The sequence below is a fragment of the Onychomys torridus genome, chromosome 11 (assembly GCF_903995425.1).
Source record: "Onychomys torridus chromosome 11, mOncTor1.1, whole genome shotgun sequence".
Classification (NCBI taxonomy): Eukaryota; Metazoa; Chordata; class Mammalia; order Rodentia; family Cricetidae; genus Onychomys; species Onychomys torridus.
Genome location: NC_050453.1, coordinates 5814542 through 5840435, shown reverse-complemented (window position 1 = coordinate 5840435; position 25894 = coordinate 5814542). Strand labels below are relative to the sequence as shown.

General features: G+C 47.8%; 1 protein-coding gene across 2 annotated transcripts in view; it reads left to right on the top strand.

The window, feature by feature from the left end:
* The window catches only part of Ptpn14 (protein tyrosine phosphatase non-receptor type 14), a 145292-nt gene that overhangs the window by 25247 nt on the left and 94151 nt on the right, over positions 1 to 25894 (top strand). The window lies entirely within an intron of this gene.

Here is a 25894-nt window from a genome sequence, read left to right as displayed (position 1 = left end):
GGTCTTAGAGACCAAAGCCAAAAGCAGGCATGGTGCAGGAGGCCCTTTCCAGGTTGGCCTTCACTTGAAAAGGAGGGGGATGAAATTAGGGAGCAAGTGATTTACTGCTGTGTGGTGGGCTTTGTCCACACTGTGCACAGTGTGGTGGGTGAGCTTCCCATGAGAACCTGGGAGGGAGTGGTGGGCAGCTGGTGTGCTTTGGAAAAGGTTCAGGAGAACCTAAGCAGCTTTGTGCAGAGGTCTTGGTTGAGGTCCCTGAGTTTCAGATCCTTCTCAGTTTAACTGGGAAAAGTTATGTTTACACACACACACACACACACACACACACACACACACACACATCCCAGCCATAGTGAGATGTCACCATGTCTCATGAGAGGAGGAGAAAAACCCTTTTTCAGAGATCAGTGATGTACTGAACACAGTTTTAAACCTCATTAACCAGTGTGGCTGTTATTCACTGTCCTCTCACCCCTGGAGCAGGCTTCTTCCCACAGTAGGTCCAGCCTGGGACGTTAGGTTGCGAAGGCGTCGTTCCCTCTTTATTCGCTGCTGTAGATGAGGGAGGAGGTGAGCAACTTGCTGACTGGAGAGACGGGGGCAGGACGGGCTTTGGGGTCTTGGTGACTTGGCATACCACCTGTGCTCAGCCCTCAAGTAGCTGAGTTGGGCAAGGCCAGGCTCAGGGCCCCCAGATGCTGTGTCTTTTCCAGTGTTCTCATTGGTTTTTGTTCTTAGGGGGAGACATACACAGCAAGGTCACCGGCCTTCAGTTATGTGGCCTTCTAGAAGTGAATTATGGGGTGAAGGCTTGGTACATATAGGTCTCGTTTTCAGGTTTGTTTGGGGACTGTGAGTCAGGCCCTAACCCTGCCCCCAAAGGCATGATAGTCAAGGCTCCATGGGTTAGGGTGCAGCTCAATGGATAGGGTGCTTGGCCAGCTCTCTGAGGCTGTGGCTTCTGTTCTCCACTGCATGAAAACTGGGAATTGTACCTCACACCTGTAGCCTCAGCACTGGGGAGATGGAGACAAGAGTTCAAGGCCAGCCTACACTACATGAGACCTATCTCAAAAACCACTAGTTTCCCCATGAAAATTAAATTTAAGGGACCTCATATTCATGGAATCAGACTCCATTAATATATCCAGCCTTCAAATCTACATTTTACCAAACGCTCACCAAATTTTAAGGGTTACACCAAGGTGACAACCCTAAGCCCATTTGGTAGTTTGAAAGTCTTCCTCATATGATCCATCAGTGGGTGAATGGCCCAGGATAGTTCCCATGACCTACAGGGCTCCTTTATACAGCACCTTAAAATTATGGCCACCAAACACTCCGCAGAGAGTTTGAGGCTTTCAGCCCTTCAGTTTATTGCCTTTAAAAAGGGGTGCTTTATCTGGGTCAGACAACCTCAGGCTAGTTTTGCGCCCCTGGGGCTGGAGAGGGACTAGTCTTGATGTTCTGGAATTTTTAGCCTGGGAGCACCCAGATGGCTAGAGACAAGTCAGGGCCCCCAGGTTATCTCTCAGAATCATCCTGGACTAAAGAAAGAGAAGGACAAATGGGAGGTAAGGGGGAGATGGCGTGTGGAGGAGACTTCCAAAGCTGGGTGACTGTGAAGATGGCATTGGTGGTCATGCGTGGGATAACAAGACAGTAAAACCAGCCAGCGTCTAAGGAGCCCTGCTCTTACCTGCTCTAAATACTCTGAACAGTTATAACAACCCTGTAACAGAAGTACTACTGCTGTCACCCCCAGTTCACCAGTGGGGAAACTGAGGCAGAGCGTCATTAGCTAAGGTCAAGATAGTTCAGGTTGACCACTCAGATGTCTGTGCCCCCATCCCAGGAGATGGCAAAGGGGAGAATGTGCCAGCTCTACTACGCTCCCTCACCATCCTCACGTCACTTTGGCCCCAGCCATCTGTGGCGAGGCTGAAAGTTAGCCCAGTGTTGTTAGATTTAGTTTTCCAAGAACTAGTAAGACATCAGTATTTTTTTTTTTTTTTTTTTTTGTGTGTGTGTGTGTGTGTGTGTGTGTGTGTGTGTGACATAACCTGTTTAAGTGGTGGGACGACCTTCAAAAATCTGTGTGAGATTTACTGTTTATACAAGAGTTTGCCTGCATGTATGTCTGACTATGTGTGCCTGGTACCCATGCAAGCCAGAAGAGGTCATCAGAGCCCCTGGACCTGGAGTTCTAGACAGCTGTGAGCCTCTAGGTAGGTGCTGGGAACTGAACCAGGTCCTCTCAGAGAGCAGCAAGTGCTCTTGACTGATGAGCTGTCCCTCTTGCCTCAGACCTTCAGCATTTAGATGGAAATGTGCCAAGGGAATAAGTAGATTTTTAGTGGGGCTCTTAATTCCATTGGGTTTGCAGCTATTTACATGGCATCTGGATCAGAGGCTGTGCTTAGTGTGTGGTGAACAGAATCATGCCTGCCTTCTTGTGATCTGGGTTGTGCTCTGGGCCGTGCTCTGGGCATCAGTTTTAACCAGCTTCCCTCAACTACCCCTTAGTCTTTTCCAGCTTTGCTGCTTCCTATTCCAGACTAGCCTGTGGTTCAGCCAAGTACCAAGGTCAGACAGATACACATCAAGGCTTAAATTGCTTTAGTTGGTTTTGGTATTGACTAGGCCTCTGGTGGGGGTACTTTTGGTTTTTTTTTTATGTTATTTTTGTGGAAGTTTTAAAAGTTGAAGTTAAGAAAACACATCACATAAAATTTACTATCTCTGGGGGGGCGGCTCGCTGGAGAGATGGCTTGGTGCTTCAGAGCATTTGCTGTTTTTGTTGAGGACTGGAGTTTGTTCTCAGAACCCACACCATGCAGCTCACAACCCCTTGTAATTTCAGTTCCAGATGATCCCACACCTTCTTCTGTCCTCGGTAGGCAGCACCACACAGTGTGCACGCTAACATGCAGGTGTTCACACACACACAAACATTGTTTTTTAAAGGTCCCGTCTCTGCCTGTGTGTGTGCATGTTCATATGTGTGCAGAGCAGTGCATGGAGGCCAGAGGACAACCTTGGGTGCTGTTCACCTTGTTTTTGAGACGACCTCAGTTGCCAGTACTTGAGACTTGTGGGTTAGGCAAGGCTGGCTGCTAAGCTCAGGGATCTAGCTGTCTGTCTCCACTCTCACAGTTTAATACCCTCAGCCTGAATTATCAAGGGTTGTGAAATAGACACACCACTCTTACCTATGTGCAGGAAGGGAATCCCTCCAAATGATTATCTTCTCAGAGTTGTAAGAGCTCATCCAACAAGCCTCAGCTCAAGGATCACTGACCCGAAGCAAAGCCAAAGCTCGGAATCTGGGTCTCTGGTCTCTGTGCTTGGAGACATATTCCCAGAGCATGCAAGCCATGGCATAGATCCACCCAGCACAGAACGCCTCTGGTTCTTTGTCCAGCCTGTCAGAAGGGCTGCTCTGTGCCCTGGGTACGTGACCATGGCATCGGATAGAGCATTTTGACATGAGCCTGAGGGCAAGAGGAAGGAAGAAGTTGAGGGTTCTGCCAGAAGCAGAGCCGTCAGTAGGGGCTGACTTTAGTGTACCGAGGCTTGGTAAATTCATGTAGCCATAGAAGAAAAGCAAGAAAATGTTTTCAGAAGTTTTATTTATATATTTTATTACTACCTCCTAAGTTGGTATTACGTGAATGAATATTGGTGAAATCTTTTAAAAAGCATTAAGATGCCTACAATTCTCAAATATTGCTGAGGAGCTGAGGGTGTGGTCAGCAGTGCAAGGTTTGCCAGACTGTGCCAGGCCTTGGATCTGGTCCCCAAAAAACAAACAACACCCCCACTGCTGGACGAGAGTCCATTTAGACCTGGAGACAGATCTAGAAGTCAGAGGTATTGTATGCATAGTCCTAAGTTTTTCTTTCTAGGATTTGATCATCAGACTTAACCTCTAGTGGATCAAGATGAATGAAAACTCCTTTAAGTTTAGGGCTGGCTGCCCTGACTGGCAGATCACTGAGGTGTGGGTCACCTTACCTGCAGCTTTATAGACTGATAGAGCGCTGAGGTGGGGTTCTTATCTGCAGCCTTAGACAGGACACATTCTTGCCTTCCCACTATCTTGCATGAAGGGCTGGGGGGGCTGGGTAGGCATTGTTATGGCAATTGGTTAATGGTTAACCCCTGTAGTATGCCACACACACCTAATCTTCGTGGAGACCTACTGCTCAGAGTGAATAATGGCTAGCCATTGCTCCTTTGACTAAGACTGTTTGACCTTGCATGGCTTATTCTGTGAAGGTAGTTTTTCTTCTTTTGCAAATAGAATTTACATAGCTCAGAGGTTTTTATGACTCATGCCTTGCAAAGAAACCAGGTGGTATCCATGAATAGTGTGCTGTCTGTTAGAGACCTGCGGGATAATTGCTAAGGACTTGTTAGTAAACGTGAGCACAGCTGTGTAGTTAGAAACCAACATAAAGGGATCTTTTCCTCAGTAGGAAACAGGAGAAAAGCAACGCTTTTGTTAGCAGACACAGCACGGCACTGTTTATGGGGACTCTGGAAGGGACAGAGATAAAAAGGAGCTGGAGAGAGGGCTCAGAAGTCAACAGCACTGGCTGCTCTTGCAGGGCTCGGGCTCAGTTGCTAGCACCCATATGGTGACTCACAACCATCTGCAATTGCTGTTCTAGGCATCTGACACCCTCTCTGGCCCCATAGACTCTTGCACATGGAGTGCACATAAACTCAGATTCACTGTTGCACATGGAGTGCACATAAACTCAGATTCACTGTTGCACATGGAGTGCACATAAACTCAGATTCACTCTTGCACATGCACACACACTGAAGGTACTGCAGCGTGTGCTATCCCCCCGAGCGCTGCTTGCTGCAACCTTGCTGAAAATGCTGCACCATCAAGAAGAAACAGTTTCAGGCTGACCATGGATTGCCCCAACTAAAGCTTTTGCTACACTTAGACTATTGCAAAAATATGCCATAAACATTATTAATGATCTTTATAATAGACAAGCTTGCCTGAAAATTGATCCTTAACAGGCTTGGTGGCGGCGGCAGCCGCAGTTGCAGTGGTGGTGGTGGTGTGTGTAGTGCTCATGTGGAGGTCAATGACCAGTGGTGTTCCTTGGAGCCATCTACCTGTTTTATTTTTAAAGAGTCTCTCACTAGCCTAGGACTCACTGAGAGCTGGGCTGGCTGGTCAGTGAGCCCCACAGGTCCATCTTGTTCTCCCTCTCCAGCACTGAGATGACAAGCGCATCCCACAGAGCCTGGATCTTTTCATCTGTGCTCTGGGGACCCTTGGGTGGCAAGCGCTTTAACAGCTGGGCTGTCTTCCTCAGCTCCCTGTTTATGTTTTTGAAAGACAGAGTCTTTGGTCTATAACTCAGGTTGACCAGAAGGATCAGAATGAAGCCCAGCCTGGACTCAAACTCAAAAGCGGTCTTTTCTAGCTCAACCTCTTGAGTGCTGGAACAGCAGGCAAGAGCTACCACATGTAGCTTCTTCCCGGTTCTGAGATTGACAACTGGTGTTAAGAACTCTGCCTACTGATCAGGGTGCTAGTCTCCCTTCCTTAGAAATGCTCCAAAGGGACTGGCCTTTCCCATAGTTTCTGCCTGTGCGGTCTAGGCTGGATCTTAGGTTTACCACTAATAGTTCCCTGTGAACATGTTGCAAGCTGACTCTTTAGTCTCAGTTGGAATACTTCTCACCAATTCCAAATTCTTACTTATAAATAATGATCATTTTCTTAAAGACTTGGTGTGTGTGTGTGTGTGTGTGTGTGTGTGTGTGTGTGTGTGTGTGTGTATGTATATATATGTGTGCACATGTGTTTGTGTGTATTCAAATGCAGGTATGCATGCCCCTTTGGAGGGCCAGAGGTCTACATCCATTTTTCTTGATTGCTCTCCTCCTTAATTTTTGAGACAGGGTCTCTCAAGGAGTCTAGAGCTCTCTGATCCTGTTAAATGGGCTAGCTAGCAAGTTCAAGGATCCTCCTATAGCTGTTGGGGTTACAGCTGTGGGTTTGCAGGGTGTGCTGCATCCCAGGTCCTCACAGCTGCATGGCAAGCTTTTCACTGCCATCTTCCCCGACCCTTGGCCTCTTTGTGTTACAGTTAGCATTCTTAAGAAGGTTTAAAGAGCCAGCCATCTCTCTCCCACACACTCACTTTGGTACTGTGAGGTAGCTTGACACTCCACAGACTTCACCCTTGTTGAGGGAGCAGCCTTCGAACTGCAGAAGTGTGTATTTCAGGGGGTTGGAGAGATGGCTCAGTGGTTAAGAGCACTGACTGCTATTCCAGAGGACCTGAGTTCAATTCCCAGCTGCCTGTGACTCCAGTTCCATAGCAGAACACCAATACACGTAAAATAGAAAGAAGAAGAAGAAGAAGAAGAAGAAGAAGAAGAAGAAGAAGAAGAAGAAGAAGAAGAAGAAGAAGAGTGTATTTCTCTGTCCTTTGGAGTTGAACATCAGCCATGCTGCCTCTCCTTAAGCCTTGCCTTCCTGAGCCATCTTGATATGGCTCCCAGTTCCCTGGGTGTTCTCTCTCTCAATCACCTTCTCTCTGCTGTGATAACATTCTCTGAGGAAAGTGACTTGAGAGAGAAAGGGTTTACCTTGACTTAGGTTCCAGAGGCTTACAGCCCATCCTAGTGAGGAAGACCACAGGCTGGGAAGGCATAGAGAGCAGGAGACGACTGTTGTGTTGTTCACGTACTCAGCAGGCAGAGTCAAGGAATACACACTACTTCATAGTCTAGGGTCCCCACCAGGGAATGGTGCCGCCCACAGTGGGTGGGAATTCCCACCTCAATTGAGTTAAGATAGTCCCCACAGGTGAGTCCAAAGGCCTGTCTCCCAGGAGACTGTAGATACTGACAAGCTGACCATTAACACTCGCCATCACTGTCCTCAGAGGATTTCCCTGCAGCTGGTCACTGGTCAGTACAGAAGCCCTCTAGTTCCCATGTTCTCAGAGTGACTTCAGGTCCATAACCACATCACCTGTGATTCGTCTTTCCTTAGGGTTCCCCATCCTAAGTACTTGTGGGCATCTTTTCATGCGATTGTCTCATGGCTTTTCCTGGAGAGACCTCTATTCACCCACAGTCACAAGCCACCAGTGATAAACAAAAGGAATTATTCTGCCCAGGTCTAGCCTGGTGAACCCATGAGTTTATTGGGGTTATTTATAGGAGCATAGGTGCCTTAGGCAACTATGTCACTGAAAAGCCCACTCAGCTGTGGTGAGGCCTGCATCACTGGAACTATCAGGACCACTTAGGGCTTTCCATAGAAGAGGTTTGTTTCTCTCGAGATTGCTCACTGCTCACATGACCTGGGGGGTAGGGCCTGGCCCTGGGTGTCTTGTATGCTTAGTGAGCTTACTGAGTCTTTTCCTTGTGAGGGTCTTGAGCCCTCACTCCCCACCCTCTGGATTAGCGCATGTTTCAGTGTGGAAGGAAGAACTGTACACACGTACAGTACATGTACACATGTACAGTAAACTCAGGTCACAATAAAATCTACTGGCTTTTCCCTTAAACCTGGTCCCAGCTTTGCAAGGGTGTCATATGGGATCTAACTGAAGAAAGTGGGGTCTCAGCTCATTGTCCTTCAGGATTTTTTTTTAATATAGAGCGATGAGTCACTTCCTCTGTGCTAGGGTCCTTTACACCAGGGCAGGCACTTTATGCTAGGACAGTTATTCCAGTCCAAGTCCTGCTCGCTTTCAACTGCAGTGTGTGCCTTGCTTACTCCAGCTGGAATTCCCAGACGGAGTTCCAGGCCCTGGACCTTCCCTGGAGGTAGGTCCTCCCCTGGAGGGAGCTCCACCTGTGCTGTGTCTCATTCAACACAGCTTCCTGAGGGCTGAGCTTGTGGTTCCTGAGCTCGTGATATCTCAAAACATCTTCAGTCCATCTTTGTGGTGCATAGGTGTGCGCCTCTTGACATCTTGAGATATGGCCAGGATTTCATTCTGTCCTAAGAACCTTGCCCCTGGCTCCTACCTCCAGCTGTGGGAAGACAGCTGAGGGAAGGGGACAGTTTGGGGACAGCTGGAAGACAGTGCATCTGAAACTATACTGTACATTCTGGGTCTAGAAGCATCTGCTATGGAGTTGGTTCTCAGGAATGTGTGTTTGGACCTTGAGGGCAGGTCCTGGGCTCTGAGGCAACCATGACAACAATGTTCCCCGTCAGCACAGAAGGTGATGATGGGTGGTGGCCACCTTCCTGATATTTCTGCCTTCCTGAGTGTATTTATAAAGGGACACTCTTCACAGAGATAGGACTGAAGTGGGTAGTGACATTTTCTTTGTATTCTGTGACGTAGCTTAGAAAACTTGAACTTTCCTTGTTTCCCAGACCAGTGCTGGAAGAATCGTGAAGTGGAGATGTCCCTGGCCGGGTGCTAGCAGCCATTTCACAGTCTACAGGGTAGGGGCATTTGATGAAGGGTCCAGGGTTTTCTAGCTTCTCACTGTTCTCCATAACAAGAGGCAAATGGTGTGATGTAAACAGTTCTGGTACCCTCACCTGCCCTGTGTTTGTCCTTGCTGAGGTGGCTCAGAGCCTCATCTTTGTTTTGACCTGTAGCGTACAAACAGAAAGATGTAGGCAAGCCCTCCTGTGGCTGATGATGCGGCTGCATTTTGAAGAGACTGGAGTTTCTTCTATGCACAATAGACAGTTGCACAGTTCTGGGACGATAGTCTCTGTTCTTCCGCTGCTGACTCCTCCTAATCAACTACAAGCCCCAGGTGTAATGGTGCCAAACCAAATCTAAAGTGAGGCTGGTTTTGATTTTTGTTTCTTGCTGGTTTTAAAGTTTATTTTATCAATGATACCCATAGAGGCAACAGTTGATATTAGATAAACACTCTGTCCCCATCCTGTGTTCAATAAGATCTCCGTCTTTTGATTGCTCAGATTGATCAGTGATGTCATGTTGTAGTGGGATGACTCTTAAATGTTGTCCAGAGATCCATGTGTCACAGGCCATCTCCTTGGCCATTGGAGGTATTTAGCCAAGGCTGTCTTTGATTCCCTGTGATGCCGAGGATGACCTTGATCCTCTTGCTTCCAAGTGCTCGGATTACAGGTGTGTGCACCATGTCTAGTTTATGTGGTACTGGGGACAACGCAGGGCTGTGTGCATGCTAGGTAAGCTCTCTATCAGCTGAGCTATAATTCCAGGCCCCACTATTAGATGTTCTGAAAGCCTTTTCTTCTTTGCTTCTGAATTACTTTATCTAGACGTCAGGCTAAAGACAAAGGATCTGAGGCTCCCTGGGTCATGCACAGGGTCTCTTTCAGCTGTGTTTTTGAAGTCCAGGTGGTAACAAATGAGGCCTCATCCCCTCTGGTAGCCAAGGTAGCCAGGTTCCTTTATCCCTATGGCATTTGGGGCCTGTGGTAAATGGATTTATTCTGCGAGCCCTTACAGAGTCTTAGGATGTCACATACCATACAGGATATAGTTGCGCCAACACTTTGCACGAAGACCCAGAAGGGTTGTCATCCAGCTTTTCTTTCTGTTGCTGGGAAGAGGACATTGAAGACAGCAAACTGCAGGGACATTGGTGTCTTCTTAGAATGCAGTCTTAATGCCATAGGGTCAACAGACATGGAGTTCTCTTTTTCTGCCTTGGAAGGGGAAGGACACCTCCACTCAGAACAAGATTTGATCAAGTCTCAGTGGAGATGCTCTAAATCCAAGACACTCCTTTGTACGGTTGAGTTTATTGTCCCCCTAAGTTTTCTGGGTGGATGCAGTGATGTGTCCATTCCTTCTGTCTTTATAAACAAATGCTCTTTAAAAAAATGTTTCTGAGCATTGAACCTCTCAGTGTTAGGTTTGAAATCAGGTGTCGGAACACTTCTTGTTTCAAGCACACTGTTGACAACGTGCATGTCTCACTGAGGAGGCTGTCTGTCAGCTCTGTCAGTTGGATTCTGGAATGAGTTCAGCATCAGGATGCTTTCGCTTTCTGTGCTGTGATGAGCAAAGCTTGGGTGGACTGTGTTCTTAAGTGGTGCACCCCGCTCCCCTCAACTAAGAATTCTATGTTAAAGACTTGCACACATTGCACACAAAGTCGCCCATTGACGACTCAACAACCTAGTGTAATAGGGGCAAGGTTTTGTTGATTTAATCAGCTCACATTTATTTTTGTACCACTGTGTAAGCTTCAATAAACATATGCTTAATTTTAAAAAAAGGGGTGAGTATGAGGATGTAGCTCAGTTGGTAGAGCGTTTGCCCTGCATGTGCGAATCCCTGATTCTGTTCCCAAGCACTCCATAAAACTGCACATGGCAATGCTTGATTGTGATCCCTACATTGAGGAGGTGGAGGCAGGAGGACCAGGCCACCCTCAGCTACTTAGGGAGTTTGAGGCCAGCCTGACTGATGTGGGAATCCATCTCAAGGAGAGAAAGGGGGTGTCTTGTAAGCTGTGAGATACATTGATGTATGTGAATACGTATTAGGCTTGCTTGCTCTCTGACTGTGATTCACATGGTCACGTTTGAAGGGTGAGTTTTGCAGGCTGAGTGGGTGCAGCATCCTGGTCCTGCACAGCGTCTGTGCTGTTCATATTCCTATGATGCTGGGGGTGGCCTGTAGCATCTATAGGAAAGCTACCCTTGGAGACCTTTCCCTCCTCTTCTGTGAGGTGCAGCCATTCATGTTACCATTGGCCCAGGTACTGTTAGCACCTGCCTCCTCCCTCCCAGGCACCTCAGAGGAGGCCGTCTCCACACAGCCAGTCTGTTAGCATCCAAGACACTGTTTGACTTGCCCTCTCTCCACAAACTGCTTTCAAATTCTCGTCTTAATTTAGATGCCAGCCCTAAGCCAACGAGTTTTTCCTGTTGCTCTTCCACGTGGGTTTTAGCCTTTAATTCATCTTCTCCAATTCCAGTCTGGAAGCTTTTGAGGTCTGCCATAATGTGACCCCCTTTTCACTGTACTCTCCACATCTCCTTCCTCTCCTTTGTGTAGCTGGGTGTCAGTGTCTCCTGAGCCAGTGATGTTATGACATACCTTGGGACATAGACACATTGATGAATTTTGTTGCAATATGGTAGTTGACTCATGAAGAACAGAAATAGTGAATCTGTGGTCACTTCTGCACTGGTCCTTGAAGATATGAAGATACATAGACTTTATGGTATTATTTTGCTGATAGGCAGTGAGGTGGACATTGCAGGTGGTCTCCTGTCTCCAAGTGGTTCTTTGCCCTCTCCTCTAAAAATGGAGTGAGCCAACAGCAAAACATACAAGCAAGAGATTCTTGATTGCCAATTTGGGGTCAACAACCTTAAACAGTATAAAACAACTTAAAACATTGTCGTGCAGGATTTACATGGACAGGTATGAACTCTCAGTAGCAGCAGGATGCTAGGTGACGTGGTTCTGAGCAGGTTACAGCTCTTGGAGGGCTTTGGAGTGCCGACCTTGGAGTGCCAACCAAGTGCAGTCCCCTGCAGAGCAAGCCCGCAGGTCCCCACAGGTGCAGCAGGCCTTGGAGGCTGGAGGCAGCAGCTGTGGAATGAATTCTTGTTTGCAGCAGATGTGCAGATTCTCGGAGGTTGAGTCAGGAACAAATCTCCTCTGTCTGCAGTTGCAGACTGAGTCCTGGAGGCTGGCCTCAGAGAGCTCCCAGTCCCAGAAGCCTCCAGTGCAGGGAGCTTCTTCCCACAAGTCCGAGACCTGAGACGGCACTCCTTACCTAGTGATTCATTCCATCGGGAGTCCAACACTGAAATCTTCAGGCTTCTTCCCCTGAGTAGGGGTGTGCATGTGTGTGTGTTAATGTGTGTGAGTGTGCGCATATGTGTGAGTGTGTGTGTGTCTGTGTCTGTGTCACGCTTCCTTTGGACTGCTGCTTGATCCACTGGCTTTCAGAGGGCTTCATATTAGGGGCACAGAACTAACCCTAAAAGTAGAGTTAAAGAAAAAATCAGCTATGGCGAATCTGAGCAAAGGGTGAACATTAGTTAGCATGAGTGGGAAGGAGCTCTGTGCACCCAGCTGATCCTGGGTCAGCATTTCACATAGCTGGTGCTGTGCCAGGGTTAAACCCTGGCACTCCAGTGCGTAAGCTCCTGGAACACGTGCGTATTTTTGGTTTAGTTTTTACCACAGAGTCTCAAGATTGACGCGTGCTCACTGCGGGGGGAGAGGGAGGGTTCGGGGAGGTTTTAGTTGTGTGAAGAGAAGAGGGAGAATGCCAGCTTGTGCCAGGGGAAACGCCAGGCGCACACGTTATGTAAGGATGTGGGTTATTTGTGGCCTCTTCTCTCCCTCTCCCCTCAGCTCCTCTCCTCCTTTCTTCCCTGGGTCCTGGGCTGTCTAGCTGCTGGGATCCCACAGTTCCCCTCTGAGCACCTCTGAAGAGTCTGCTCCTCCCAAGTGTGTGACTCTTTTCACACAGCGCTTTCAGCTGCACTGTATTTTCGTTGGTGGAGGGTCCAGCCTGCACGCTGGCTTTGGGCTGACATGCACCCAGGGAGTGTGTCACCTCTGGACAAGTCACTTGAAGATGTGAAGGAAGACGGAGGCCACACAGGCTCCTGCAGGCAGCTGGAGCTCCGTCACCAGCTAGGGTGTGAGGCTAGGAAGGGCCTCCGACACTTTTTACATGTGTGCTCCTCTGGTTAAGTGAGGATGACGCCCTGACAAGGCGGATGGGTTAGAATAACAAGTGCAGAGTTTAGAGTCGGGGAAGGGCTGCAGAAAATGCAGCCCTAACCTCTGATAAGATTAGGGTGTGGCTCAAGCATCTACTAATTATTATAACCTCCCCCTGTCCACCGCCGTACTGACCACGGTGACAGCAGTACCTGTGGATGTCTGTAGCGTAGGACTCACTTAAAGAAAGTAGGGAAGGCGTCTAATCTTCACCCTGGTGGTCAGCCCCATTCGTGGGGCCCTGCATGTTTGCAGCTACACCAGCCCTCACTGTTATCATCTCCATGTTTGTAGGATGTTTGCCTTCTCTATTATCCTGTGATGAAGGTGGGGAGTGGTAGGCCTAAGTTAGCTGTGTTCTGGATTTCTGGGTCAGCATTTCACATAGCTGGTGCTGTGCCAGGGTTAAAGCACTTCTCCCAGTTCACTGTCCACTGCTCAACTTTCTTCATCCATTCTCAATTAGTCTACGAAGAGTTTAACCCCCTTCTCCATGGCTGCTGCAGGTCACCCCAGATGTACTCAGTTTGAATATGATGTCTTCATAGATTCCAGGGGTGTCCAGTGAGTGCAGCAGGGGAGCTTTCTTGAGCAGCTCCTGGCTGTTGAGTCTCCTGAGACAGACTGAGATTTCTTGGGTGCTTAGAATAAGAGTATGGCACGTGGTAGCACGCTTTAATGGAGGTGGGGGGCTGGGGGGGGGCTGTGCTTTTTCTCCTCCCTCCCACCATCCACCGACTCTCCTTAGATCCAGTGCCCTGCGCTGTGTTCCTAGTAAGTGCGTGGGTCCTGGTGACTGCTAATCGGTGGTGCTCAGACAGTGGTTTTGTTTCTGGTCGCGTTTTTTGCTTCTCTGTCTTTTCACATGCCTGATTGTTTTTCTTGAACAGCTAAATTCCCACCGGTCTCCCACTGCTCTGTGAATTCCTCTCCGGTAACTTCCCACGTGACTGCCCTCACCTTTGTTGGCCCTGAGCACTGCCCTTTTGGAGCCCCATGGCTTCCTGTTCCCATCTGCGCTGGGAGGGTAACACTTCCCCATAAAGTTATCCAAACAATTCTTCTATTCTCCAGTCCTTCCCTGCCTGCCACCTACTCACTTCCCTCCCCAAACCAAACAATACCTGCTGCCCAGCTTCTCTAAAGGCCAGGCTTCCAGAAGGTCCATTGCTCTGAACCTTGTGGTGTAGACCTTGTGCTTCACCAGACGTGAAATTAATAACGTTTGTGTCTTGTTTCTCCCCACTGATTTGAAATGATTTTTCAATGAGAAAAAGGGTGGAAACATCTTTACTTTTGCCACTTAAGCCTAGCCATCTCCCAGCTCCAATGTTCTAACTACTGACTTAAAGTGAGTCAGGTATTACCAGCCCTAGCTGGAAATCCCATAGGTCGGCCGCGTTTTCCGTTGACTAAGGATCCCACTGTGATTATGTTATGAAGGTCACTGGTCTCCTAGAAGCATGCAACCTAGGAGATCCTGAAGAGAGGAGAAGCAGAGCCTGGAAAGAGAATGTGAGCCAGGGCGTACGGTGGTTCCGTTAGAATGTATGGAGTTCAGTGAGACTGTTAGCATAGGCTCTGTATCAGCAGGAATAGTCTTCCAGATTTGCCCTTGGTATTTATTTTTGAACACGTGAAGGTATGTGGTGCTCCTGTGCCTGAAGGACAAAGGTCAACCTTGGGCACCCTTCAGAAACCATCTATCTTGCTTTTTAAGATAAGTCCCTCACTGGGACTTGAGGCTCCCTGATAAGGCTTGACTAGCTAGTGAGCTCCAGGGATCCTGCTGTCTCTGTCCACCCCCCTCTGCTAACCCCCACTACCCACACACACACTGGAATCAAAGCCAGCTCTGTGCTCCTGTGCCAAATTGTTTTACTAGCTGAGCAATCTCTCTAACCACTGGTCCACCAGGTGCCTTTTGAAAAAGGAGCAACTTAGAGAAAATACATGAACACGGACAGTAGCAGATATAGTACAAGAACAGCAGTAGTCAGAATGTGTCCGTTTTACCAGGCATTGTAGCAGATCATCGAAGGAATGGGCTGTCCAGCCGGGGTCACCTCGAATCATCTTTCATTGTGTCTAGCTACCATCTTACAGTTCTAAGCTAGAATGTAAGACTAAGAACTATTGTAGTTTCTGAATCACTTGGTTTGCTCTTGAGCTTGGAGGTGTGGGTAATAGTGTGTCGTCCATGCCCCACACAGCTTGACTGGCTTTAATTGCTGACTCAGAATCCTCTTTCCAAACCAAGATAGTGCCATTGTACTCTAGAGACTTAGGACTCCATTAAGGCCCTGGTGCCGGACTGAATGAGCAGGTCCTTGTAGTGGTGGGGTAACAAACGTTCTCCCATCTTCCTTCCTGTCCTTGATTGTCTGGGCCCGCCCATGTTTCTTTGCCAAGTGTTACACTGACAGGGAAATAAGGGGAGTTTTGGATACCATCTTTTACCTAAACCTCTGCACACTGGAAGCTTCATCCTATTGTGGTCCTGTTCATCTCCTTTTCACTGTACCCCTTGGGTGTCTCTGGACTTTCTTTGGTGTCTACCTAACTAACCCTTGCCTCTGAGTGGGCCAAGCCCTTCCCTGCCAAGCAGCGAACCTGCCCTGCCTCACGTTTGCTCCCTCCTAGCATTCCATTCAACCTGTCAGGGAGAGAAAGATTGCTCTTCCTGTCCTTGGGGAAAGCGCCGGGTCCTGTGCTGTGTGCACAAATAGATGCTGAGGGATTGCAAGCTAACTGTGAGGCAGCTCAGTCCTGTGATGCTCCGGTGGGTATCTGTGGAGGCCGTGCTTCCTGGAGAGAAGAGAGTGCTGAGGGGCTGGATGGATCCTCACTCCTAGTGTGCAGGTCAGAAGTCACACTTGTGTTTATCCAATTGTTTGGGTGCTTTGGAAGCTGTTTGTGACCCAACAGAGGATTTGGAGACTCGGGTACCCCCTTCTTAGGGTTGAGGATTTCCTTCATTCAATCTTTCCTGCGGAGCCATACCTTAGCCTGCGAAGAGAAAGGGATTAGAATTTGAACATGGTTCTTTGAATTCCGAGTTTGGTCTCTTCCTTCTCCTCACTGAAGTACCTGAGAAAGCGGGATACTTCAGTTATCTTTACAGTGAGGAAATGGGAGGTGTGGCATCCTCTTTTTTGAAACAAGGTCTCATATAGCCAAGACTAGTCTCCAATTCTCTTAATAGATGAGGATGACCTTGAAATTCGGATCCCCCTGCCTCTGCTGTTCCAGTGCTGGGATCACAGGCAGGCCGTACCCACTTTATGCAGAAGTTGTGTGGTCTGACACCTGTGTCTTTGCGAGGTGTCAGAACAAGAGGGCAAAGTTCAGCTGCTTCAGTTGTATCCAGGGCTAGTGAATGCTCACCAACACTGCTGCAAACACACACACACACACACACACACACACACACACACACACATACACACACACATACACACATACACACACACACATACACACACACATACACACATACACACATACACACATACACACACACATACACACACATACACATACACACACATACACACACATACACACATACACACACATACACACACACACATACACACACATACACACACATACACACATACACACACATACACACACATACACATACACACACATACACACACATACACATACACACACATACACACATACACATACACACACATACACACACACACATACACACATACACACACACACACACATACACACACATACACATACACACACATACACACATACACACATACACACACACATACACACACATACACATACACACACACACATACACACATACACATACACATACATACACACGCATACACATACACACACACACATACACACACACACACACACACACACACACGGGCAGTAGCGAACTTAGAATGAGAACAGCAGTGGACAGACATGTCTATTTCACAAGAAGATTTGACACAATGAAGGTCATCACAGGACAGAGGTCCAGCTGGGGTCACCTGAGCTACAGCTTTTGCTTTTGACACATTCGGGAGCAGTTTAGGAATGTGTACTAAGAAGCTTGTAGACACACAGCTTTGACTTGATAAACTCGATGTGTAAACAGTTACTCTGAGAGCCAGGGAGGCAGGGGTAGATAAAGAGCAGAGAACGAAAATTCCTCAAGTGCTCATGGCTTTAATCAGTTCAGATTTTGAAAAGGAGTACGTGCAGGTTAGTTTTAGTTATCGGCTGAACACAGTCCACAATCCTCTAAGAAGAGTTACGTGAAGGATTGGGCGTATCTGTGGGGGATTGTCTTTATGTGTGTGCTAGGGATTGGACTCAGCAAGCACCTTATTGAGCGACCTGCCTAGCTCAGAAGCTTTCTGTATCTAAGTGTTCAGTGTTAAATGGCTCTACTTCAAAACCCAAGCAGTTGACCTTTGCCCTCTTGTTCTGCGTGCTCACACCCAGCAATGACAGAGCTGTCAGACCAGTGGGCCCACACAGCTTCAGCTCTGTGCTGGTACAGGCGGCTGAGCAGCCTTCCTGCTGAGGTCATCATGGTAGCAGGAGCAAGATGCTCAGGGATCCTTTACAACGCTGTGGCTTCCACCTTAGAAGGCAGCAGGCTTGCTTTTCCCGGGCTGTTCCCAAGAATGGCATCACACAGTACAGGTTGTCCCATGTTCCTACTGCAGTGGTGAGGGGTGGGGAGAGAAGAGGGCAGTAGTGACCACGGTGCCTGTGTGTGCAGCATCTATTTATCCCTTCGTGACTGGCAGTGAGTTCCATTGGTGGGCACCACACAGTCCTGCCCTCTGATGACTCCGGTTCATACCTTTTTGTATTTTCTCCCTGTGGCTCAGCCTCTTCCCTCTGTGGAAACCAGGGACTGCGGTGTAACATTTCAGAATTTAGTCTATGTGTTTTCTGCAGTACTGGTTGAAATAATAACAATAACAATGGCACTGGTCATACACATCCAGCATGCTTACTGTGTGCCGGGAATTGATATGGAAGTTTAACATCCCTAGTCTGTGGTGATATATTGTGTACCCCAATAAAATTTGCCTGAAGATCAGAGAACAGAACAAGCCACTAGATTAGACATAGAGGTCAGGCAGTGGTGGCACACACCCTTAATCCCAGCACTTGAGATCCCATGCCTTTGCTTGGGAAGCACACAGGCCTTTAATCCCAGGAAGTGAGGGCTGGGCAGAGAAAGATATATAAGGCATGAGGAGACAGGAACTAAAGGGCTTTTCAGGATGAGAAGTCCTAGAGGTGAGACGTGGCAATGGCTTGTTCCTTTGTCTCTCTGATCTTTCAGCTTCTACCCCAATATCTGGCTCCAGGATCTGTATTAGAAGTCATGTTAACACTAGCCTGAAATTGGGAATGGTTCCAGAGTCCAAAACTTGTTTAGGGCAAATGTTAGATAAATCGTGGGAGTTCATACATAAAACTTGGTTGCATGCACAGAGTGTGTGCCCATGTGCATGGGTTGGTGTGTGTTCACATGTCTGTGTATGCATGTGTGTGTGTGCTCACATGACTTCTGCGTGTGTGAAGGCCAGCAGACCTCAGATGTCTTCCCTCAGGAGCCATCCACCCTGTATTTGAGACAGGGTCTCTCACTGGGACCGGGGCTTGCCAGTTAGAGGTTACGGCATGTAAACACACCACCTAGCTTTGGGTGGGGGTTGTGGGGATCACCTTCAGGTCTCCAGGCTTCCCCAGGAAGCCCTTTACCCGCTAAGCCGTTTCCCCAGCCTCTTGTGCACAAAATTATTAACTACCATACTTTAGTTTTAGGCTGTGTATGGAAGGTATATTTGAAACACAAGTGTATTTTGTGTTTATGCTTCAGTCCCATCCCAAAATATTTAATTCTGTAAATGCAAATATTTTTTTAAAAATCCAAAATCGGAAGCATGAATAAGGAATCCTCAGCCTGTCTTACTGTCATGTGGTTGTGACAAGAACTCTATGTGATAGGCACAGGAATCCTCATGTTAGAAATGAAGAGAAGGAACTCCGAAGTAGCTTTTGTGTGCAAATGACTGCATTAAGTTTGGGCTCCCTGGCTGGGCTGGAGGAGCCAGTGAGCAAGGCGACATGTCCATGACATGTCTCTCCGACCCGGAGAGCTGGCAGAACCCCTCGACCACGGATTGATGTTTGGATAGGACGTAAGTAACATGGATGAGCTCTCCCATCTGAGAGCTCTGGGCCTGGGAGGGAGGTGAGCAAAACGTGCTCAGGGCAGGAAGGAAACGGGAAAGGGAGGTGTGGAAAGCTGCTGAGGAGGTCAGGGGCACCACCTCTCACCAGCAGCCCGTCTGCCCAGTTCTGTCCCTTTAGCACATGTCTCCGGAGGATGGATAGATGTGTGCACCTTCAGTGAAGCTCTTTTGCTTTCTTGGTGTGCCTGGGCTGCTCAGCCTGTCCAGTTGCTTTTGTGATTGTGTGTTTGAAGTCAGTTTTGAAGAAGTTCTAATGGCATGCTTGGATTCTCCCACTCCACAGCAGAGTGGCGCAGTAAGCAGGAAAACCATCTAGGTAAGATGCTACAGTTGGGAAGGGACCTGATTTTCTCAGGGGCTCTCTATAGATTCCTAGGGCTATACCAGGGGCCTAGCTCCAGGGGCCCTCTCCACCGCGTCTCCTTAGTATGCACTGTTCCCTGTTAGTGAGCAAGACTAGGCATTAGGTGGTGTCCTGGGTTCCCCTGGAATGTGGTCGTTTGCTCTTGTTACTATGTCATGTCCTAGCTTCAGACATTTGTCTAGAAACGCATGGTGTGAGAACTCTGGGTCAGATACAGCTCTGGGTTGAGAGCTTGTGGGTCCTGGTCCCTGCGTGACCACAGGGAGATTCTTGCGCCTCTCCATCATCCTTGCCCAGTCTGTAAAGTGCATCCTGGCAGAGGGTCTTTTATCTGCTTGGTAAACAGGGATGCTCTTGGTTGCCTCCCAGCGCTCTGATACTTCTGGGGCTCTCCCCTCTGGTTTCCACCTGTGATTAGCTGGGGCATTCCAGAATACACACTGTAGTTACTGGTGCAGGGGGCATTCGGGCCGAGAGCGGGAGAATGGCGGATCCTCCTTTCTCAAGCAGCAGAGCCAGGGTCCCGGGATGCCACGTCTCGGCACGAATACATTTCTTTTGAGAAATGGAAGAGGATCAGCTGTGAAACCAACGGCATCCTCTATGTTACGCCTCTTCTTTCCCCACTATAGTTTAGGTTTTATTTCCTTTGTGTGGGGGGCATGGGGTGGGGGCACACGCCAAAGCATGTGTGTGGAGGTCAGATGACAGCTTGTCGGGAGTCGGGTCCTCTCCTTATACCATGTGGGTCTGTGGGACCTCAGGTCACTCATTGGACCTGTCAGCAAGCGCCTTTACCCACCTCTCCTTCTCGTCACCCCTCCCCCATGGTGTCTTGAAATGAAATGAAAAACCAATGCTGTCAGTGTGACCTACCTGGATGCAGGGATTGTTGTTGGCTTGAGTTTTGAGACAAGGACATTCTGTGTGGTCCTGTCTGGCCTTGAGCTCACAATCGTCCTGCCTCAGCCTCTGGAGTACTGGGATTACAAGTGTGTGTCACCCATGCTTGACTGTTAAATTTGTTTGGGAAGGAAGGATAAACACAAATTTGTGTTGGAGGAAAATGCAGGGCCCCTTTGTCCTGTATCTTAATGTCCAAGTGGGTATTGTTATATATGTTCACCAGGACAATTTATAAAATGCCGTTTTGAGTTAAAACAGAACAAAACAAAAAACCTCCATCTTTTCACTATGGAAAAGTTTAGACGTACAAAAAGCTGCAGAGAATGGTGTGACCCTTGTCCCGTATCTTTCCCTACTTCAACAGCTGTGGACTCATGGCCAGCTTTCCTTCATCTGAGCACTCTCCTAATTCCTCTGCCACTATTTTAACTGGCTGCCTGTCACCCACTTAACTAACAAACCAACTTTTGGAGACAGGGTTTCATCCTGTACCCCAGGCTAGCCTTGAACATAGCTGCCTCAGCATAGGGTTTTGGAATTATGGGTATGTACCACTCGGCTTTACCCTGTGATTTTGCTTTTTTTTTTTTTTTTTTTTTTTTTTACCAAATTCTAGATAGCATACTATTTTATTCAAAGTGTACGTCAGATGCCCTGAGAGTCTGAGTAAGGCAGAGAGTGAGGTTCCCTTCCCAGCCGGCTGAAGGCGGTGTCAGGGAGGGATCACGTTATGGTCGGTCACCTGGGGGGGCTTTTTAAACTATTTGCTCACCCAGGACTTTGCCTTCTGCTGTCCCTCTGCCTCCTCCAAAGTGGAAACCACACTTTCCCAACGTTTCCAGAGCTGGCTTGCTTCAGAGAGGAAGTATAAGTATAAGGCAGACCCATGCCAAGGGGAAGTGGATCTGGACGGTAGCAGTTTGTCCTGGAGCCTTTGGATGTTGCTTTACCCACCCAGTGTGGGGCATCTATAAAAGGTGTTCATTTCCTGCCTTCTTGCACAGACTGCTGGATATCGTTGTTGGTGTTTTGGAGACAGGGTCTTCCTGTGTATCCCAGGCTGGCCTCGAGCTTCTCTGACCCCATGCCTTGGCCACCCTAGTGATGAACTCACAGTGTGTGCCACCCTGCCTGACCATGCTGGATGGTGCTTGATTGTCTTGCTTGTCATGGGGCAGTGCTGGAGGCTGCTTTCTGCACCGTAGCGTGTATGTGTTTCCATGATTTATCACCTTCCCCGAGATTTGGATCCCTTTGGTGAATGTGTCTGTAACAGCTCGTGAGAAACCACTGGTGCCTTGCTGGGCAAGGTTGACAGCAGCTTGAGCTGTGTGAAGCTAGGAAGTGAAATGAGCATGAAGTTTTCTTCCCTGGACTCAAGGGTTTATGGTGCATGCCTGTGCAGGAGACCTTGTGACTCCTTGTCTTGGTCTATGGCTTTATCTGTCTAAGGAAGCTGCTGTTTACCCCACTCCTCACACAGGTGCACTGCATCCCATTGTGTCCTCCTCCACAGGGTCCCCCTTCACTGTGTGTTCCTCTGCTGCATTTCACCACTGTGTCCCCCACCACTGTGACCCCCACCACTGCATCCCACCACTGTCTCCTCACTGCATCCTTCCTCTGCATCCCACTGCATCTTTCCACTGCATCTCACCACTGTGTTCCTCCACTGCATTCCCCACCACTCTGTCCCTCTATTGCATCCTTCCTCTGTACCCTGCTACTGCATTGATGCACTGTATAGTAGCCACTTTTTTCTCATTTCAAATGTGACTCTAGAGGAGTTTTGAAAAGTCATTTACATGACCATGTACACAGGGAAGTTGGAAAATGTGTGTGAACAAATTTCAACTTCCCACTGAATATTTGGAAAGGGGTTAGGATTTGAAAATGTGCTTTCAAATGCTTTGATATCATGAGTGTTTTCTTTAGCAACTGAAGGACTTGAGTTTTAAGCCTTACAGGAAAGGTTTTATGTTGTTAAAAGTGACTTGACCCGCGGATGTGACGTGAGTCCCATGAAATTCAAACATTCATAATCCCTGCTCCTCAGGAGCCCAAGGAAACATAGTGAGACCTTGTCTCCAAAATATTAAGACAGACTGAAGAAACTAATAGTTACATTTTCATCAGACAAAGCCCACTTCCTTTCTGATGTTCTTTAAGGGGAAATGAGAGAAGGTCGATTAAATACGCCTCTCAATGCTCCATCCATCCATTTCCTATAATAACTTCTCCAACCAGTGTGTGAAAGCCTAGCTGTGTCCCCACGGGTTTGTGCACAGGATGGACGAGTTGTGTCAATTTGTCTGTTCTCACACCCAGATCAGGGTTGCATAGTTCTGTGAGGTGTGCTTGGGAGTCTAAGACTGGAATGCTGGAGAAATTCCAGAGGCGATTGGTAAACACAGCAGTTAGCTTCTCTCAGTGATTCCAGAACTCAGATTTAAGTGGGGAGAGTAAACGCGTGTCACATAGTATGGGAAATAAAAAGAAACTGCTCGTGTGTAAGGCTTGCATTTGAAATTTCTTTTCCCCAAAGATTCTGCAGGTATTCAGCAAAGAGTAATTGACTAAACTGTGTCTGTTGACATTGTGGAGCCCTCTCTACTTACTGGCCTGTTTAAGGAGTCATTTGATCAACTAAGTGTAGGGTCAGAAAACTTTTTGTCACTTTGTAGACAGATTTTTCTTTGGGCCACCAGCTCACAAAAAATGACATAGAGACTTATTATTAATTATGAAAGCTCAGCCTTTGCTTAGGTTGTTCCTAACTAGTTCTTCTAACTTAAATTAACCTGTAACTTTTAATCTACATTCTTTTATATGGCTTGGTTACCTTGACTCTCTACTCCCCATACTGCTTTCTTTCCGTCTGTCTGGTGACTCTGCTTCCTTCTTCCCAGAATTCTCTCTCTGTGCCCAGAAGTCCTATCTATCTCTCCTGCCTAGCTATTGGCTGTTCAGCTTTTTATTACACCAATCATAGCAATACATTTTCAGTGTACAAATATCCCACAACACTGTGTGTGTGTGTGTGTGTGTGTGTGTGTGTGTGTGTGTGTGTGTAGCTTTGAAGGCCTTTTTGTTGATAGCATTATTATTGTTAAAAACAAGACTATAACATAATAGAAACCATAGCTTACTGTGAATGATGGGAGCTTCCATCTTAGAGCTTTTAGGAAAGGAAGCTGGGAAAGAGAACTGTGGAGTTGGCGACTCTGAAGCTTCTCTGCTCTCCTGTCTGTGTCCTGTGCTCTAAAAGGCTTTTGATTGTGGTGTTTACAGAGCAATACCCTAACAAAGGCAGTGTCCTTCTGTGAGATGTCCTCATCTCTGTGAGGTCCTCAAAGGCTGGAAAAGGAAGCATGAGTGTTGGAGAGTCTCTTTTGGAAACAGGAATCCCGTCTTTTCTTTCCCTAAAGCACTAATGAGCCAAGTAAGCCCTTTCTGCTCTTCACAACAGGACCTTCTCTTACAGCCCAAGAGCCAGACCCACAAGGTTCCAAGTCCCTCCCATGTGCGCAGGTCATAGAACCACAGTGGAGGCTCCTGAGTCTGAGCATGTAACTCTCTGCCCTCTGGGTCCCTGCTGTGTGCAGAGCTCCGCTTTATGACTGCAGCAGCCAAAGACCTCAACCCTGAATCCCACCCACATTGTTTTCTTCAGGAACCCAAGGGTGGGCAGGTGGAGTGAATACCGTGCTGTGTTAGGAGCTTAGAAGGCCAAAGTAATTGCTGATCAGAACCTCCTGGAACATAAGGACAACTGGAGACTCTAGATGCTGTGCTGTGCTCCTGACTTAGAAAAGGGAGTCCTGGGGTCCTCTTCCCCTATTCAGGATAGCTCTTGAAAAGCCATTTATGCTTCAGATGCAGAATCATGAGATAACCAGGCAGATGTTGGGCAGGGAGAGCCCAGGGCTCAGCCTATTTCCTGTTAGATGTTGACACTTTCCACTTGAAAGGACTTTCTCCACATGGCCAATTAGGTAGTAAAGTGCCTGTTCGCAAACTATATGGCTGGTTTTTGTTGTGGCTGTTGCTCAAACTAGCATACTGTGAGCAGAACCAAAAGGAACTTGTTGTCAAGCCAACTGAATGGGAATGCCTTTATATGTGAGCACACCAAAGTGGACCAAAGATGTTATGGGACATTCATCCCATTCATCTCCGGCCTCCTTGGGCACTCCTCTGTAGCTCAGGCTGACTGGCAGCCTCTTAGACCAGCACCCACCGTGAATGGTCCTTTTCTTCCCTCCCTCCTCTTCCCTCTCCTTCCCCTTGTAGTTGGAGAGCTTCTCTCCAGGTGCCACCAAACCCCCACGGTCCCACAACCCACGCATAAAATAATCACTCAGATGCTTATATTACTTATAAACTGTATGGCCGCGGCAGGCTTCTTGTTATCTGCTTCTTCTATCTTAAATTAACCCATTTCTATTAATCTATAACTTGCCACGTGGCTCCTGGCTTACCCGTACCTCACATCTCACTTGTCATGGCGGTGGCTGGCAGCTCTCTCTGCCTCTGCCTTCCACTTCCCAGAATTCTCTTCTCTGCTTGTCCCGCCTATACTTCCTGCCTGGCTGTTGGCCAATCAGTGTTTTATTTTAGCCTATCAGAGCAGCACATTTGACGTACTTGAACATCCCACAGCCCTCTCCTTCCCTTCCTTCTCTCTTTGAGGTAGGATCTAGTTATTAGTCTGTGCTGGCTATGAATTCACTATGTACACCAGGCTGGCCCCGATTCCATGATCCTCTTCTATCTCAGTCTCCCAAGTGTTGTGGTCACAGGCTTGCACCCCCACCCCTGCAGGCTCAGTTTGCAGCTCCTTCCCGGACACAAGGATTCTCTCTTCTTTGTTCTAGATGCACATTCCCTGGTTTATCAGCGGGGCCTTTTCCACTATGCAGAGGAATGGGAAAGGTTAGCACTCTATTCTGAAATGAGACTATGTTACTGTTTGTCTTGGAAGAAGTCTGAGCTAGCCCTGTTACTTTTACTGTTGTTATTATGATTAAGTAAAAAAGTTGCCTTGATGTGGTAAGCAGGCCTCTGCAGCCTGCAGCAGGATACTAGATAGTCTGAGAGCATAGCTAACTAAAGTGATGTTTTTAAGTGATTTTTTTTTTTAATTTTTATTTTTAAAAAGACTTACTTTGCTTTAGTTTTAGGTTAGTTTTTCAAGACAGGGTCTCACTATGCAGGGGTGAGGGTGCAAGCCTGTGACCACAACACTTGGGAGACTGAGATAGAAGAGGATCATAGAATTGGGGCCATCCTGGCTGGCCTCAAAGTTGCTATGCACACCAGGCTGACCTCAAACTTAGAGAGATTCACCTGCCTCTGCCTCCTGAATGCTGAGATCAAAGGCTTGGCTTATTTTATTTTTAACTATGTGTATGTGTGTGGGCTTGTGCATCTGAGCACAGTGTGTGCCTATGGAGGGCTGAAGGAAGCATCCGCTCCCCTGGAGCTGGATTTACAAGCAGTTAGCTGCCGGGTATAGGTGCTGGAAACTGAACTCTGGTCCTTCGCAAGAGCAGTGTGTACTCATAACTGCTGAGCCATCTCTCCAACACCCATGAAACTTTCCTTTTTAAAAGGACTTAAATTTTTAGAGTAGTTTTTGTTTCACAGCAAAT